The sequence below is a fragment of the Pleurodeles waltl genome, chromosome 6 (assembly GCF_031143425.1).
Source record: "Pleurodeles waltl isolate 20211129_DDA chromosome 6, aPleWal1.hap1.20221129, whole genome shotgun sequence".
Classification (NCBI taxonomy): domain Eukaryota; kingdom Metazoa; phylum Chordata; class Amphibia; order Caudata; family Salamandridae; genus Pleurodeles; species Pleurodeles waltl.
The window spans coordinates 943,137,585-943,154,745 of record NC_090445.1 but is presented as its reverse complement, the minus strand read 5'-3'; the positions used below and the strand labels follow the sequence as shown (position 1 = coordinate 943,154,745).

At 42.0% G+C, this 17,161-nt stretch overlaps 1 long non-coding RNA gene across 1 annotated transcript; it reads left to right on the top strand.

Moving 5' to 3' along the window:
• Window positions 1-6,022: 6,022 nt before the first annotated feature.
• Window positions 6,023-11,910, top strand: LOC138302064 (uncharacterized). Its single transcript, XR_011205252.1, has 5 exons — window positions 6,023-6,175; window positions 6,786-6,887; window positions 10,510-10,647; window positions 10,898-10,993; window positions 11,731-11,910. It is a non-coding gene; the product is annotated as an uncharacterized lncRNA (long non-coding RNA).
• The last annotated feature ends 5,251 nt before the right edge of the window (window positions 11,911-17,161 follow it).

Below are 17,161 nucleotides of genomic sequence, written 5' to 3'. Positions count from 1 at the left end.
GGGCGCTAGGCCTACCCCCACAAGTGAGGTACCATTTTTATTGGGAGACTTGGGGGAACGCTGGGCGGAAGGAAATTTGTGGCTCCTCTCTGATTACAGAACTTTCTGTCACCGAAATGAGAGGTAAAAGTGATTTTTTTTGGCCAAATCTTTAGGTTTGCAAAGGATTCTGGGTAACAGAATCTGGTCAGAGCCCCAGAAGTCACCCTATCTTGGATTCCCCTAGGTGTCTAGTTTTCAAAACTGCGCAGGCTAGGTTTCCCTACGTGCCCGCTGAGCTAGAGGCCAAAATCCACAGCTAGGTGCTTTGCAAAAAACAGCTCTGTTTTCTTTCTGAAAATGTGATATGTCCATGTTGTGTTTTGGGGCTTTTCCTGTCGTGGGCGCTAGGCCTACCCCCACAAGTGAGGTACCATCTTTATCGGGAGATATGGGGGAACGCTGGGTGGAAGGAAATTTGTGGCTCCTTTCTGATTCAAGGACTTTCTTTCACCGAAATGAGAGGAAAAAGTGTTTTTTGGCCAAATTTAGAGGATTGCAAAGGATTCTGGGTAACAGAACCTGGTCAGAGGCCCAGAAGTCACTCCATCTTGGATTCCCCTAGGTGTCTAGATTTCAAAACTGCGCAGGATTGCTAGGTTTCCCTAGGTGCCGGCTATGCTAGAGGCCAAAATCCACAGCTAGGCGCTTTGCAAAAAACAGCTCTGTTTTCTTTGTGAAAATGTGATGTGTCTACATTGTGTTTTAGCGCTTTTCGTGTTGCGGGCGCTAGACCTACCCCCACAAGTGAGGTACCATTTTTATCGGGACATATGGGGGAACGCTGGGTGGAGGGCAATTTGTGGCTCCTCTCTGATTCCAGAAGTTTCTGTCACTGAAATGAGGGGAAAAAGTGCTTTTTTGGCCACATCTGGAGGTTTGCAAAGGATTCTGGGTAACAGAACCTGGTCAGAGCCCCACAAGTCACCCCATCTTGGATTCCCCTAGGTGTCTAGTTTTCAAAACTGCGCAGGTTTGCTAGGTTTCCCTCGGTGCCGGCTGAGCTAAAGGCCAAAATCCACAGCTGGGCACTTTGCAAAAAACAGCTGTTTTCTTTGTGAAAATGTGATGTGTCCACGTTGTGTTTTGGGGCTTTTCCTGTCGTGGGCGCTAGGCCTACCCCCACAAGGGAGGTACCATTTTTATTGGGAGACTTGGGGGAACGCTGGGTGGAAGTAAATTTGTGGCTCCTCTCTGATTACAGAACTTTCTGTCACCGAAATGAGAGGTAAAAGTGTTTTTTTTGGCCAAATCTTTAGGTTTGCAAAGGATTCTGGGTAACAGAATCTGGTCAGAGCTCCAGAAGTCACCCTATCTTGGATTCACCTAGGTGTCTAGTTTTAAAAACTGCGCAGGCTTGCTAGGTTTCCCTACGTGCCCGCTGAGCTAGAGGCCAAAATCCACAGCTAGGTGCTTTGCAAAAAACAGCTCTGTTTTCTTTATGAAAATGTGATGTGTTCATGTTGTGTTTTGGGGCTTTTCCTGTCGTGGGCGCTAGGCCTACCCCCACAAGTGAGGTACCATCTTTATCGGGAGATATGGGGGAACGCTGGGTGGAAGGAAATTTGTGGCTCCTCTGTGATTCCAGAACTTTCTTTCACCAAAATGAGGGGAAAAAGTGTTTTTTTGGCAACATTTGGAGGTTTGCAAAGGATTCTGGGTAACGGAACCTGGTCAGAGCCCTACAAGTCACCCCATCGTGGATTCCTCTAGGTGTCTAGTTTTCAAAACTGCGCAGGATTGCTAGGTTTCCCTAGGTGCCGGCTGAGCTAGAGGCCAAAATCCACAGCTAGGTGCTTTGCAAAAAGCAGCTCTGTTTTCTTTGTGCAAATGTGATGTGTCCACGATGTGTTTTAGCGCTTTTCCTGTTGCGGGCGATAGACCTACCCACACAAGTGAGGTACCATTTTTATCGGGACATATGGGGGAACGCTGGGTGGAAGGAAATTTGTGGCTCCTTTCTGATTCAAGGACTTTCTGTCACCGAAATGAGAGGAAAAAGTGTTTTTTGGGCAAATTTTGAGGATTGCAAAGGATTCTGGGTAACAGAACCTGGTCAGAGGCCCAGAAGTCACCCCATCTTGGATTCCCCTAGGTGTCTAGATTTCAAAACTGCGCAGGATTGCTAGGTTTCCCTAGGTGCCGGCTATGCTAGAGGCCAAAATCCACAGCTAGGCGCTTTGCAAAAAACAGCTCTGTTTTCTTTGTGAAAATGTGATGTGTCTACATTGTGTTTTAGCGCTTTTCGTGTCGCGGGCGCTAGACCTACCCCCACAAGTGAGGTACCATTTTTATCGGGACATATGGGGGAACGCTGGGTGGAGGGCAATTTGTGGCTCCTCTCTGATTCCAGAAGTTTCTGTCACTGAAATGAGGGGAAAAAGTGCTTTTTTGGCCACATCTGGAGGTTTGCAAAGGATTCTGGGTAACAGAACCTGGTCAGAGCCCCACAAGTCACCCCATCTTGGATTCCCCTAGGTGTCTAGTTTTCAAAACTGCGCAGGTTTGCTAGGTTTCCCTCCGTGCCGGCTGAGCTAAAGGCCAAAATCCACAGCTGGGCACTTTGCAAAAAACAGCTGTTTTCTTTGTGAAAATGTGATGTGTCCACGTTGTGTTTTGGGGCTTTTCCTGTTGTGGGCGCTAGGCCTACCCCCACAAGTGAGGTACCATTTTTATTGGGAGACTTGGGGGAACGCTGGGTGGAAGTAAATTTGTGGCTCCTCTCTGATTACAGAACTTTCTGTCACCGAAATGAGAGGTAAAAGTTTTTTTTTTGTCCAAATCTTTAGGTTTTGCAAAGGATTCTGGGTAACAGAATCTGGTCAGAGCCCCAGAAGTCACCCTATCTTGGATTCACCTATGTGTCTAGTTTTCAAAACTGCGCAGGCTTGCTAGGTTTCCCTACGTGCCCGCTGAGCTAGAGGCCAAAATCCACAGCTAGGTGCTTTGCAAAAAACAGCTCTGTTTTCTTTATGAAAATGTGATGTGTCCATGTTGTGTTTTGGGGCTTTTCCTGTCGTGGGCGCTAGGCCTACCCCCACAAGTGAGGTACCATCTTTATCGGGAGATATGGGGGAACGCTGGGTGGAAGGAAATTTGTGGCTCCTCTGTGATTCCAGAACTTTCTTTCACCAAAATGAGGGGAAAAAGTGTTTTTTTGGCAACATTTGGAGGTTTGCAAAGGATTCTGGGTAACGGAACCTGGTCAGAGCCCTACAAGTCACCCCATCGTGGATTCCTCTAGGTGTCTAGTTTTCAAAACTGCGCAGGATTGCTAGGTTTCCCTAGGTGCCGGCTGAGCTAGAGGCCAAAATCCACAGCTAGGCGCTTTGCAAAAAGCAGCTCTGTTTTCTTTGTGAAAATGTGATGTGTCCACGATGTGTTTTAGCGCTTTTCCTGTTGCGGGTGATAGACCTACCCCCACAAGTGAGGTACCATTTTTATCGGGACATATGGGGGAACACTGGGTGGAAGGAAATTTGTGTCTCCTCTCTGATTCCAGAAGTTTCTGTCACCAAAATGAGGGGAAAAAGTGTTTTTTTGGCCACATTTGGAGGTTTGCAAAGGATTCTGGGTAACAGAACCTGGTCAGAGCCCCACAAGTCACCCCATCTTGTATTGCCCTAGGTGTCTAGTTTTCAAAACTGCGCAGGTTTGCTAGGTTTCCCTCGGTGCCAGCTGAGCTAGAGGCCAAAATCCACAGCTGGGCACTTTGCAAAAAACAGCTGTTTTCTTTGTGAAAATGTGATGTGTCCACATTGTGTTTTGGGTCTTTTCCTGTCATGGGCGCTAGGCCTACCCCCACAAGTGAGGTACCATTTTTATTGGGAGACTTGGAAGAATGCTGGGTGGAAGGAAATTTGTGGCTCCTCTCTGATTACAGAACTTTCTGTCACCGAAATGAGAGGTAAAATTGTTTTTTCGGCCAAATTTTTAGGTTTGCAAAGGATTCTGGGTAACAGAATCTGGTCAGAGCCCCACAAGTCACCCTATCTTGGATTTTCCTAGGTGTCTAGTTTTCAAAACTGCGCAGGCTTGCTAGGTTTCCCTACGTGCCCGCTGAGCTAGAGGCCAAAATCCACAGGTAGGTGCTTTGCAAAAAAAAGCTCTGTTTTCTTTATGAAAATGTGATGTGTCCATGTTGTGTTTTGGGGCTTTTCCTGTCGTGGGCGCTAAGCCTACCCCCACAAGTGAGGTTCCATTTTTATCGGGAGACATGGGGGAACGCTGGGTGGAAGGAAATTTGTGGCTCCTCTCTGATTACAGAACTTTCTGTCACCGAAATGAGAGGTAAAAGTGTTTTTTCGGCCAAATTTTTAGGTTTGCAAAGGATTCTGGGTAACAGAATCTGGTCAGAGCCCCACAAGTCACCCTATCTTGGATTTTCCTAGGTGTCTAGTTTTCAAAACTGCGCAGGCTTGCTAGGTTTCCCTACGTGCCCACTGAGCTAAAGGCCAAAATCCACAGGTAGGTGCTTTGCAAAAAAAAGCTCTGTTTTCTTTATGAAAATGTGATGTGTCCATGTTGTGTTTTAGGGCTTTTCCTGTCACGGGCGCTAGGCCTACCCCCACAAGTGAGGTACATTTTTTTCGGGAGACATGGGGGAACGCTGGGTGGAAGGAAATTTGTGGCTCCTTTCTGATTCAAGGACTTTCTGTCACCGAAATGAGATGAAAAAGTGTTTTTTGGCCAAAGTTTGAGGATTGCAAAGGATTCTGGGTAACAGAACCTGGTCAGAGCCCCACAGGGCACCCCATCTTGGATTCCCCTAGGTGTCTAGTTTTAAAAACTGCGTAGGTTTGCTAGGTTTCCCTAGGTGCCGGCCGAGCTGGAGGCCAAAATCCACAGCTAGCCACATTGCAAAAAACAGCTCTGTTTTCTTTGTGAAAATGTGATGTGACTATGTTGTGTTTTTGGGCAGTTCCTGTCGCGGGCGCTAGACCTACCCACGCAAGTGAGGTACCATTTTTATTGGCAGACAAGGGGAAATACAGAATAGCAAAACAAGTGTTATTGGCTCTTGTCTTTCTCTACATTTTTTCCATCAAATGTAAGACAGTGAGTAAGAAAGACGTATATTTGAGAAATGCCCTGAAATTCACATGCTACTATGGGCACCCCAGAATTCAGATATGTGCAAATAACCACTGCTTCTCAACACCTTATCTTGTGGCCATTTTGGAAATAGAAAGGTTTTCTTGATACGTATTTTTCATTTTTTATATTTCAGCAAATTAATTGCTGTATACCCGGTAGAGAATGAAAACCCATTGCAAGGTGCAGCTCATTTATTGACTCTGGGTACCTAGGGTTCTTGATGAACCTACAAGCCCTATATATCCCCGCAACCAGAAGAGTCCAGCTGACGTAACAGTATATTGCTTACAAAAAGCTGACATCACAGGAAAAAGTTACAGAGTAAAACGCAGAGAAAAATGTCTGTTTTTGTTCACCGCAATTTCAATATTCTTTTATTTCAGCTGTTATTTCCTATAGGGTATGTCCAAGTAAAATGTCAAAATTTTGTTGAAAAATGGGATTTTCTAATTCAAGTCAGCCTGTTCCTGAAAGCTGGGAAGATGGTGATTTTTACCACCGCAAATCCTTTGTTGATGCCGTTTTCAGGGGAAAAACCATGAGCCTTCTTCTGCAGCCCTTTTTTCCCATTTTGTTTAAAAAAAAAAAAATTTTGCTGTATTTTGGCTAATTTCTTGGTCTCCTTCAGGGGAACCCACAAAGTCTGGGTACCTCTAGAATCCCTAGGATGTTGGCAAAAAAAGGACGCAAATTTGGCGTGGGTAGCATATGTGAACAAAAAGTTATGAGGGCCTAAGCGTGAACTGCCCCAAATAGCCAAAAAAAGGCTCAGCAAAGGATGGGAAAAGACCTGACAGTGAAGGGGTTAACACACACTCCTAAAGCACTTTTGGACAGACATCCGGTGGGACCGGAAGAACGTCACCCCGGAAGTAACGTCACCTGCTTGTGCTGACATTATTGGGGACACGGCTGGGAATTCGAAGAGGTATTCGAAAAAGGAAAATTATTGGTTTTATTTTCCCTTTTCAAGTGAATTATTCAGCAACTAACAACTGAAAGATCTGGCATTCAGCCCCTGTGTCTGAGTTGCTTTAAGGTAAAATCATGATCAGCGAGATCGTGGGATTTAACTTTACTCTGAAATGGCAGGCATCTTGTAACAATTGAGTGGGATTTGGTTATTTTTCGTTCCCGCATTGCATGGCTTCTAAAATATGACTTAATTCTGCAGCAGTTGTTTTCCTGGTTTAATTGTGGCTGGACTTGATGCATGCTTTTGGAGATAGGCACAATTAAGTTTTATTTTTCTGAAAACTAGGCAACTGCGTGTTTGGACATTTAAAATGTATGCATTCCATTTCCCTGCTCTTAATGCTCTTCAGCAACCGCTGACTTGTATTTTATATTTTTTCCGATGGTTAATAACTGCCTCTGTATCTTTCACTTGTTGGCCTTTTTGGTCTATTAATTGTGCTGCAATCCCTTACGGTCAAGTTCTGCTCCGTAAAACTAAAAGGAAAACATACACTATCATCCTATTAGAGACTGTCAGTCTCTAATAGCAATATGGTATGTTTTCTAAGTCTGTAATAGGATGAGGGCATGTTTTTTTCGGTTTTAGAGAGCGAAACTCGACCCAAAAGGATTGGGGCGCTTTGCAAGGACATCCATTATATTACACAGGATAACATTTATTTTTCTTTTAGGCAAGGGAAACTTACAAGATTTGCAGGGAGTTCCACAGTTCCAAAGACAGTTGCTCTAGAAACGCCCCTTCTTTTCAAGGCACTATTCGGTAGTTCCTGCAGGTATGACTCATGCTCACCTTTGCTATCAATTTATGAGGTAGAAGCTGCATTTTTGGCAGTCCTTGTCTGTACGTTTTTCACGATGCAGTCAGTCCTGTGGCTTTTTCTAGGGCACGGCCATCTACCATGATTTGAGGCTTTCTTCCAGTATATGCCTGATTTTTACCTCATGTAGGCCATGCTATTTGCAATGCTATTCTTTGGTCACTGATGGCTTTGTCAGCCGGGGCAGAGGAACCACCAGTTGTACAAACGTGGTGGCAAGGATAGTGTCTGTCCTTCCATTCATTCCACCTACCATTGGTACCTCGATTCTTGGGAAGCTCTGAATGGCACTTTTATTGGATTAACGTTTTACTAAATCACACAGCACAACTATAACCGTGCTCCTTACTCATGCCTTTTGCATTGGACACATTGATTTTCAGTCTTGCCCATAGTAAGGGGCACAGTGGTGTCAGTTATAAGGTCCCAGCTGTTCCTGCAGCCCCATCTCCACTTTTTCCAAAGTTAACTGCACAGCTGGTTGGATCTCCCCAACTCTATCAAGTATTTCAATTGCCAGTGTCTGACACCATATGTTAAGTGAAAACATCTATGCAGATGTTGAAGTGGTTAAAAACATTGTTAGAATATTTTGGCCTCCTGCATAATTTTTGGATTATTTTTCTTCCATGTACTCTCAAAAACATCTTACTTGCCGTTGCTCACCTTCACATAATTTGCGCTTTCTGTTGCTGATGTCTTTTTAGCGCTATTTGGTCAGAGGTAAAACTCACTTTGAGAGTCATAGTTTGGCATACACAGATAAGCTCCAGAACCTATCTACTTTTACTACCAGCGACAAGTGACACAATCATGCACCGATACTTATGCATGTATAACCCAGTATAGAACTTCTGCACCAAATAGACACAACACCTGCACTTCAAAGACACATTCCGTACACCCACAAGCAATCTTCTGCAACCCCTCCTCTGTAAAGTAGTAATCCAAATTGCATATGTTTTATCCAATGTCAACTTACTTTAACATGCTGAATATTTTACTGTTGAAAACCCCTCTTGTTATGACCAGTGCCAGAAAAAAGGCACAGGATTTTTTATGTGGTTTTCTTTGAGCATCCCTCAGGAATGGTGATTAAGTGATTAGGACAACTGGGCGAAAGGGCAAAGAAAAAGTTAACTATAGCACATCGGAACCATCTTATGGCTACCTTGCTAAGTTTTTATTCATGTACATGCTAGCAGTAGCCTCTGAAGAAACAAGAAACATTTTTTTTTGTCTACGCCAACTGAATACACCATGTCAGCTACCGGCCTGAACTCGCGGCTTGAGGTAGCCTTGTTTTCCATTGCCTGTTACTGAACCATGCATACCTCTGAGTTTTTCTCATTCATCTAAGAGCAGCAGATAAGTTATTTTTTGCATTTTGTGCTTTGTAATCATGTTTATCAGATTATAAAACAGGTACAGCATGCTGTGGAAAACCAGACTTGGCAAACTGAATAGGTCTGGCATTGGCCGCCAGCCTTTTGACTCTGTTAGTGCTATTTTTGTGGCTTTTGCAAAACTTTATTGTTGGGGACGCTGCTGGTTTCTTGTCAGGCAAAAAATATTGCTAAAAGTAAAGATATATATTTTTTTTCTCAGAAAACGCTTGCTATTGCAGTTGCTGACACTGAAAGGAACTACCTCATCTCACAATGTGTTCCTTATAAAAGGGAAGAATGATGTCACAGTGATGTTAGTCATTGGCGGAAGTGAGCTGACCCTTTGCTCATGCAGTATGTTGCAGTGGGTGGAACAAAAATGTAAATGAGACAACAGGCCAGTGGAAGAAGAGGGCTGGCTGAAAGTCCTTGCAGTTTAGGTCTATTGCATATATACTTTTTTATGAGATTGGCAGACATATAAACTCCTGGGCTGGATAACCTACAAAAGAGATGATGTTTAAAATTAATTTTGTCACCTTTTATTCCTCTCACAGCCCTTTATTTTCTCTTTTAATCTTTTACTTTGCCACGTTCTCTCAATTTCTATTGTTTCACCAACTTGTCATTCCAATTTTGTTATTTCTACCATGTTTCACACTCTCCCCTCCTATTTTTTTAATCTACTTAATTAAGCTTTTTCAGGTTGAAGCCTACCAGACAGTGCAGCTATCTAGTTTCATGAAGACCTCTTAGGGAGATTCAGAAATCTGACCTAGAAATCCATTTGCCCCTTGCTTACCATTGGCTTTGTGGTTTGTAACTCACACTTTCTGGCTATTTGCTGGCTTTATTTGCTTTAGGCTGTCCACCTTGATTTTGTCCCCCCGTTGCCCAAGTCTTATTTACTGTATTCTTCCACAAACTTGTTTTTTTGTGTACAGGCCTTTAAATCTTGTTCTCATCTTGTCACATTTGCTGTACATTCAAAAACAGAGGCCAAATCACAACAATATTCCCCACTGCACTAAATCCAATCAACCACACTCCACCCCTTCAATCCGCCCAACTCTAATCCAATCTACCCCACTCTATTCTACCGCAATCCACTCATTCTGATCTAATCTACTCCACTACAATCTACCCTACTCAGTCTACCCTACTTCACTCAGTCTAACCCAATTAACCCCACTCCACTACAATCTACCTCACTCCATTTTACTCCAATCTACCCTAGTCTAATTTTCCCCATTCCATTCCAATTTACTCCAGACTCCGCTGCAATCTATCCAACTTCCCTCCACTCTAATCTATCCCACTCCACCACAATCTACCTCACTTCAATTGACCCCACTCAAATCTACTCCACTTCAATGTACTCAACACTACCCAAAACGACCCCACTCCACTCAAATCTATCCGAATTCACCCCACTCCAATCTACCTCTTTCTACTCCACACTTCACCTCACTGCAATCTACCCCCTCCAACCTAATCTACCCCACTGCACTCCAATCTCAATTCCACTCCAGTCTATCCAAATCCAGATCCCCCGTACATATACCATTCCACTCTACCAGATCTACCCAAATCCAGTCCAATCTAACCCACTCCACCCAGTCTACAGTACTCCATCCAATCCACCCACTGTACTCAACTCCAGTGAATACCGCACATAGGTTTCTGAATAGCATTTTGTAGTACTTCAAAACATATTACAATTGTCTTGACAGGAAAGCACTTTTAAAATGACTTTTAAAAATATGAATGACAAATGGAAAATATTTATTATAAATATTTACATAGATGTGACTTTATGTTCACTGGTTTAAGAATGTGCATGGTTTCAAAATGGGATAAAGACACTTGCTCCCTAATAAAATTATGTAAGACTGGTCAATCATTAATGGAGAGAACATCTATTCCTCTGATTGCATTTCTACTTGTACGAAAGAGTAGTGTTTTGTTTTATGACCAAAAATGAGAGGTGTATAATCTAAGATTGACTGCCTAAAAGGTAAGTAAATGATATTCTGTTTTGACCACACAGATGGCAACTGATTTTCCAAGATGTAGATCTCAGTGCACCCAAATCCATAACACTTTTTTTCACCCTCCACCTGTACAGGGCAAAAATATGTTTGTGTTTCCCAAATCTGCTCACTTGAAATTATTTGTTTCCATTGTAGCTTAGTTATATGGTACATGCTGAAAGGAGATGACTATAAATTGGTTGCAGGCAGCTGTCTCCATTGACACAGTCAAACATCCTACAATAAATCCTCAACATAACTGAAAATATTCAGTGGATCATTTGCAATACAAAGGTTTGGCTTGCTTTATTTTTTTCTCCTTTGGTGTATTATTTCTTTGTTACAATTTGAAAGTATTACTGTAGAGATATTTCAGACACATCTACTTTATTTTTATGGATTAAAAAACATCATTTTGGTCACTGTTAGGTGAACTATGCATAGATGTCGGAGTACTATTCACAGACTATCACTTCATATTTTTACATCAGGTCTAAAATAGTATCATGGTTTGCGTGTTTATACTTTGTCTGGCTATCCACAGGCTGATGTACAGGAGATAATAAAAGATTCCACTGATCCTCCCTGATACAGAATTATCTTATCGAAAAGAGAGGACTGCACAAGCTGCTGGAAAAAGGCAAGTATGCTTAGGACAGTGCTAGTTTTCTCCTCACTGGTTTGAGTGAGATACATTTTTACCAAACAAAAGTGGCACATGTGGTGCCATAGCAAATCCAATGGGCACATAAGGATTCTATTGTTGCTGTTTTATATTGCCTTTCCATTCTCCAAATGAGCAGGTCTACTCTAGTCCCAGGAAAAGAGCTCTCACATTGAAATCTGGTGACAGCAAGCAGCACTGATGGCACACACTGCTCCAAGCATCACCTCTCACTTGCACTCTGTAGATCAGCAGCCCTGTTTTACAACTTGGGTGTAGGATCCTTTTAGACACCAGATACTTGTTGCCAGAGCAATCACTTAACTAATTGAACACAGTCTCTGAAGACTGTATCCTGTCTAACAACTTGATCCATGTAGGGCACAGCTAGGAAGCTGCTCTTTCCTCTTCTGGTGAGCAGGAAACCAAAAAGTGAAATTGTACGCTTTGCAGATTGGCTATCTCCAGCCACACCCTCTTCACTATGAGTGTGGTGTTCTGTATCTACTTCTTACTCTATCACAGTTCAGAAATTTACATTTTCTTTCTCCACCCCAAACATGAATAATGTCCTAGTATCCTCCGTGCTCCTATGACCGCTCACCATAAACAAACTGTACTGACTCTTTGAAGCCTATGGTTTTGTTGCATTTTGAAGGCAGTACCCACTTTGAAAAAAAAGATTCTAATATAATGTTTTGTTATCCTTTTAGAATTATGAAATCTGTGAAGAAGGCCAAAAGCTTGCCAAGCACGAACATCAAGATGGTGCAGTGAAAACTTGCCATAAAGATCTGCCTTGCCAGATGAGAACTGAAGAAACCAGCAACTCTAGAAGCAAACAACGAAGTACATCTGACCATTTGTTGTCTACTTTTACTATTCTGTTTTATGTTAACTGAGCCCTTTTGGGACCAGCTATAAGCTTCAGTTGAATAAAATTGAATTTTAGAAGTCATTCTGGACCCATTTTATTTCAACCCGTGTTTTGATTAGTCTTTTCCCACAGATCACAACATGAGAAAATGGCATGTGAGTATGTTGTATTCTTGCTAATTCCTACTTCAGATTTTTTTATACCCCTCCAAAGCCCACCAGCACCTTTTGTTGAGCAGAGCAATAAAGTATCATGCAAAAGACAGTTTAATTTTAGCGGCTTGTTGGATATTTATAATTCATTGGACTGTACACACAAGGTACATTTATTACATTCAAGCACAATTCCCTATTGCACAGAATGGTACATTGGCCATTCATCACAAAGTACTTATTTATCAACAGATTAGTTGATCAAAGTACTTGATGGGCACTGGATTTGAGAAGAAGTGACCGTAGCATTTTCCCATGTCATAAAATCTGCAATGAGTATTTCAACCGTCATTCAATAATAAATCATTCATTGGTTACCAACAACCATCAAAATGTTTCTTGGAATCATCCAGGAGTAATTCATACTCACCCTGCTGTTGTCATGAAGTCATCCTATAGTAAGCCACGGTCATTCTAAAGCTTTCATTAAATCATCTTGGAGTAATCCACACTCACTCCAAAGTTGTAACAGAGTCATCCAGGAGTAATTTACAGTCATCCAAATGTTGACCTGGAAACATCCTAGAGTAATCCACAGTCATTGTGAAATTGTCGTAGAATCATCTTGTAGTAATCAACAATCATCCTGTAGTTGTCAGTTGGTGCTCCTTGAGTAGTAAAAGATGATGCGCATATTCATTTGAAGTAATCAGGACACCATCCCAGAGTAGTTTTTGTGATGACTCTAGAGTCATCTCATTTAAATATTTCATCCTATACACATACTTCAGTATGGTTTGGGATGACATCACCAGATCATTACAGGAATAGCCCAGCTGGAGTCATCGGATGACTTCAGAATGACTCCAGGAAGACCCCCTCCTTTTTGACTTTGGGTTAGGACCGGGCTGGCGTGACCATGCAGTGGGCATGCAGCTGGCACGCCTAAGGCGCACTTAAAGCAAGCCCATCTGCACCCGTCCGCACCTGGATCACGCAAGGGACCAGAATCTCTTGTCCTTTTACCTCGGGAGAGTCTCCTGCCTTGAGGTACTTGAGAGAAGAACTTCTGCCGCTGAACTCAGGGAGTGGGAACACGTTTTATAACACACTCGAACCACACCTTGGTCCCAATTTGTCACAGTGCTTCAACTGTAACTGGACTCTCGTGAATGCCAAAATTCAGGATTTACACAATCCTAGGCCTGTTCTACTTTCTTGTGATTCCGCGTATAAAGATGTCTGCAAACGTTCCTTGATTAGTACAAGGTCGTTCGTTAAACATGAAATCGAATTTGAAGAGTTTCTAACTACATATGACTTAGACATCATTTTTGTCACTGAAACCTTGGCAGATGACACATCTGGCCCGACTTGGTCCTGGCTATTCCAGCTGGTTATAAAATTGTCAAAATAGATAGAGTAGGCAAGAGAGAAGGAGGGTTGAGTATTGTTGCACGGGATAATTTTCCAGTACGTTGCTCTCTAGTTCGACCTGTGAATCTCTTTTCTTTCAAATTGATCTTACTGAGCACTACACTTTTCGAGGCTCATTTATTTACCGCCCACCCAGCCGAAGAGCATCCGTTGTATCCAGTATAAGTCATCTACAAGAACCTAGTGTTAAATCCTTAGATTTTTCTGTACTGTGGATTTCAACTTCCATCTTGAGAAGGCACAGGAAAATGACACTGCTTTCTTGATTGACTCAATGGCCATTTTAGGCTTACATCAACTGTTCCACTCACTATGCAGGTGACTCACTGGAAGGCATTTTCTCGAATAATCCTTCTCTTCAGGTACTGGACCCAATAACACTGCTACGGTCTGACCATAAAGCTTTAATGTACTACCCTAATCTACCAGGTTACCGAGGGCAGGACCTGGAAGAATATCAGTCCATCAGCCGTACATTCTGCCCTATAATGATGATGATGATAGTTTTATAAAGTGTGTGAATGCCAATGATCTCTTTGTGTTAAAAATCTGCCAAACTGACTATCAAATGCTGGAGCTGGAACACATAATCGAACCTCATTACATATCTATTATAGGACGAGTAAAAAGCCAAGTCTTGAGAATTTTTTCGAAATCTCAGAATATTAGACTGACCTCTTAAATATTCCGGCAGGTTGCTCCATAGAAGAGCTGAGTAATGAGTACATTTCCTGACTCCACAATTGGTTCTCCTATTTCTGAAAACATTCCTTTTTTTCGAGTTAGTTGCTCTTAGTGACCAACTAGGGTTATACCAGGTAAGCTGGCTCTTTAAATATTCTGGGGCTGCACCATATAGGGTTTTATAAGCCAGACAAAGATCCGATCCACGATTTCACATGCTGCCATTGGAGCTCTTTTAAGGTCCCTTATACTAAGTGAAACTTAGGGATCTTCATTAAGAGCCTTACAGCTGCATTCTGGACTCATTGAAATTTATTCAGTGAATGTTGTTGAATCCTCAAGAGAGCAGGTTACAATAGTCCAGTCTGGCAAAAATGAGAGTTGTGGTCACTGATTTTTGAAGCTCAAAAGGAAAGTGAGTAAAAATCTTCCTGATTTTAGGCAGTAGAAAACAACAAGAAGAAGTGAGTTTGCTTATCTGCACCTTAAAAGACAGGATGGAGTTAAAGATAATTCCCACATTTTTAACACTGGTAACTGGTATGAGAGGTGTGCCCAGCGATTGAGGCCACTTCGATTGGTTTCAGGCCCGAGAATTCTTTCTAAAAAAAGAGAACCTCTATTTTTGCTGAATTGATCATAAGAAAATGTGCACTCATCTAGTGAACAATTGCCCCCATGCGTTTGTTAAAGCGAAGAGCTGCTTCTTCAGTATCATTTGGGACAGATACAATGAGCTGTGTGTCATCTGCATATGCTATTGCAGCAAAACCAAAAGACTGAATTGTTATAGACTATAGGGGCCACATAAATGTTAAAGAGAGTGGGGCTCAAAGAGGAGCCCTACAGAACTTCACAAGGCAACATAAAAGGCTTTGAACCTACATCACCCAGGGCCATTACATGTGCTCTTTGTGAGAGGAAGGAACTGTACACCTCTAATGCAACACCAGTTGCAATGTCTGACAGCCACGCTACCAAAATATCATGATTACCAGTGTTGAAAGCTGCCAATAGATCTAACCAAATCAAAACTGCCTTCCCACCACCATTAAATATACTTGTCACCTGGTCTGTAGCCACAACCAAGGCAGACTCCATGCTATAATTTGGCCTGATCCAAATTAATCTGAATCCAAAAACGTATTCTCCTCTACAAATTTGGAGCAGGTGATATTCAAATGTTCTTCCTGAACATTGGCAGCTAGAGGAAGACGAGAAATGGGATAGTAGTTCTTTACATACATAGGGTCTAATGTTGGCTTTTTCTGCAGCAGGAGAATATATGTTTTTTTCTATTCCAAAAGGAAAGAACCAGACACCAAAATGGTTTTCAATAACAGAACAAGGGGAAGGGTGATTGTATATATGATCTCATGCATTATCTTTGGAGGGCAAGGGTCTGAGGGACCCCCAGATTTAGTTTGCCTAACCAATTCCACCACTCTGTCTTCAGTAAGAAGCGGAAGGTTGGTTAAATGACTGGAGTTAGAGGCCTGAATATTGAATTCAGGCGGGGGGGGGGTCTTGCTGCCCGACCTTAACATTTAAAGTGTTAAAAAATCAACTCAATTTCAATTTTACTTTAAAAAAATCTGCAAGTTGATCAGAGAACAACTGAAAAGGTGCTAAGATATGAGTTGCAGAAATTTTGGATAAAAGCTCAACTGCTTAAAAAAGTTCTTAAGTAGAGTTTTTAGCAGCATAGATTTTATTTGAGAAAAATTTAGTCTTTTCAGAAACAATCTTGTTTTTATATTCTTTAATAAAGCTATTGCGTTTTGCTTCTGCTTCCCTGTTATAGTCCTTCCTCCACACCCTCTCCTGTCTTCTGCACTTACGTTTAAGCTCTTTGAGTTCCAGAGAAAACTGCAAGTGCCCGGTACTTAGTAAGTAAACTTACAAGGGGACGCATATAGGCCGATGAACCTTTTGAATCACATGGAGTATCCTAATCATGCAGTGATTACTGAACCAATAATCAACATCACTAGATCAATATCAAACACTTAAGGAACCAAAAAGAAACCCACATTAATCAGAAATAACCATCACTCATGAAAAGGTTAATAATTTGTATTCCCTATTGATTACAATTCTAATCAATTGTTAATTTTGCCTTTATTAATCAATCTTTATTAATTCATCAAGAAAACATTATTCTCCAAAGAAATTATAAGCAACAATGCAAATCATAGGTCAGTGATTATCAACATTAATAGAGTCCTTCAGCAATTCAATGTGTCAGTCAATTTGTCACCGTCAACGTCTCCTCTATCAGCCTACCTAACCAAGATTAGCATCAGCAGGTGGGTCTTCATGCGAAAACAATTTAGATAAACATCAATTTGGAAAAATCTATCTAAAGAGAGAAAATCTATTCAGAAACAGTGCAGTTGGTACCTAGAAGAAAAGGCACAATTTTGTCAGTCACATTCTCATAGCTACCTACCCAGGATGGATCAGCAACGAGTGAGTCTTCGTCCCCAGGTCAACAGTGGTCAGCTACATATCAGGCTCACAGAGTATAAGCCCAATTATCAGCACGTCGGACAGGGTCTCCTGATGTCATCAACTTTCTCCTCGCAGTTCTGATTTCGCTCCCTTTGTCATGACTTTTTATTAGGCTCTCCCAATCCGTCCCGCTAATTGCTAATCGGTCAGTCTCGTCGGAAGTTATGACTCTAACCTATTGTTTTTATTTACCAAATCTTAATTTCTGCATGGGCTTCAGGTTCCATAAATTTGATTGGTCCTTCTCGTGATGAGAACATCATCCTGCTCTTCAGGTAACAAAATTGTTGCATACATAGCCTTTAGTCAGTGCCTATATTGTTTAAGTCCTGGGAAAGTACATTTAGCCTACACTACACATAATTGTATCAATTTGACTTCATCATCTCCTGTCCCCTGGTACATTGCAGAATTTTCTTGCAGAGCCATCTGAACTCTGCACAGTTCAAGGTCCTTTACTCCAGTTACAAGTCCTCGCAA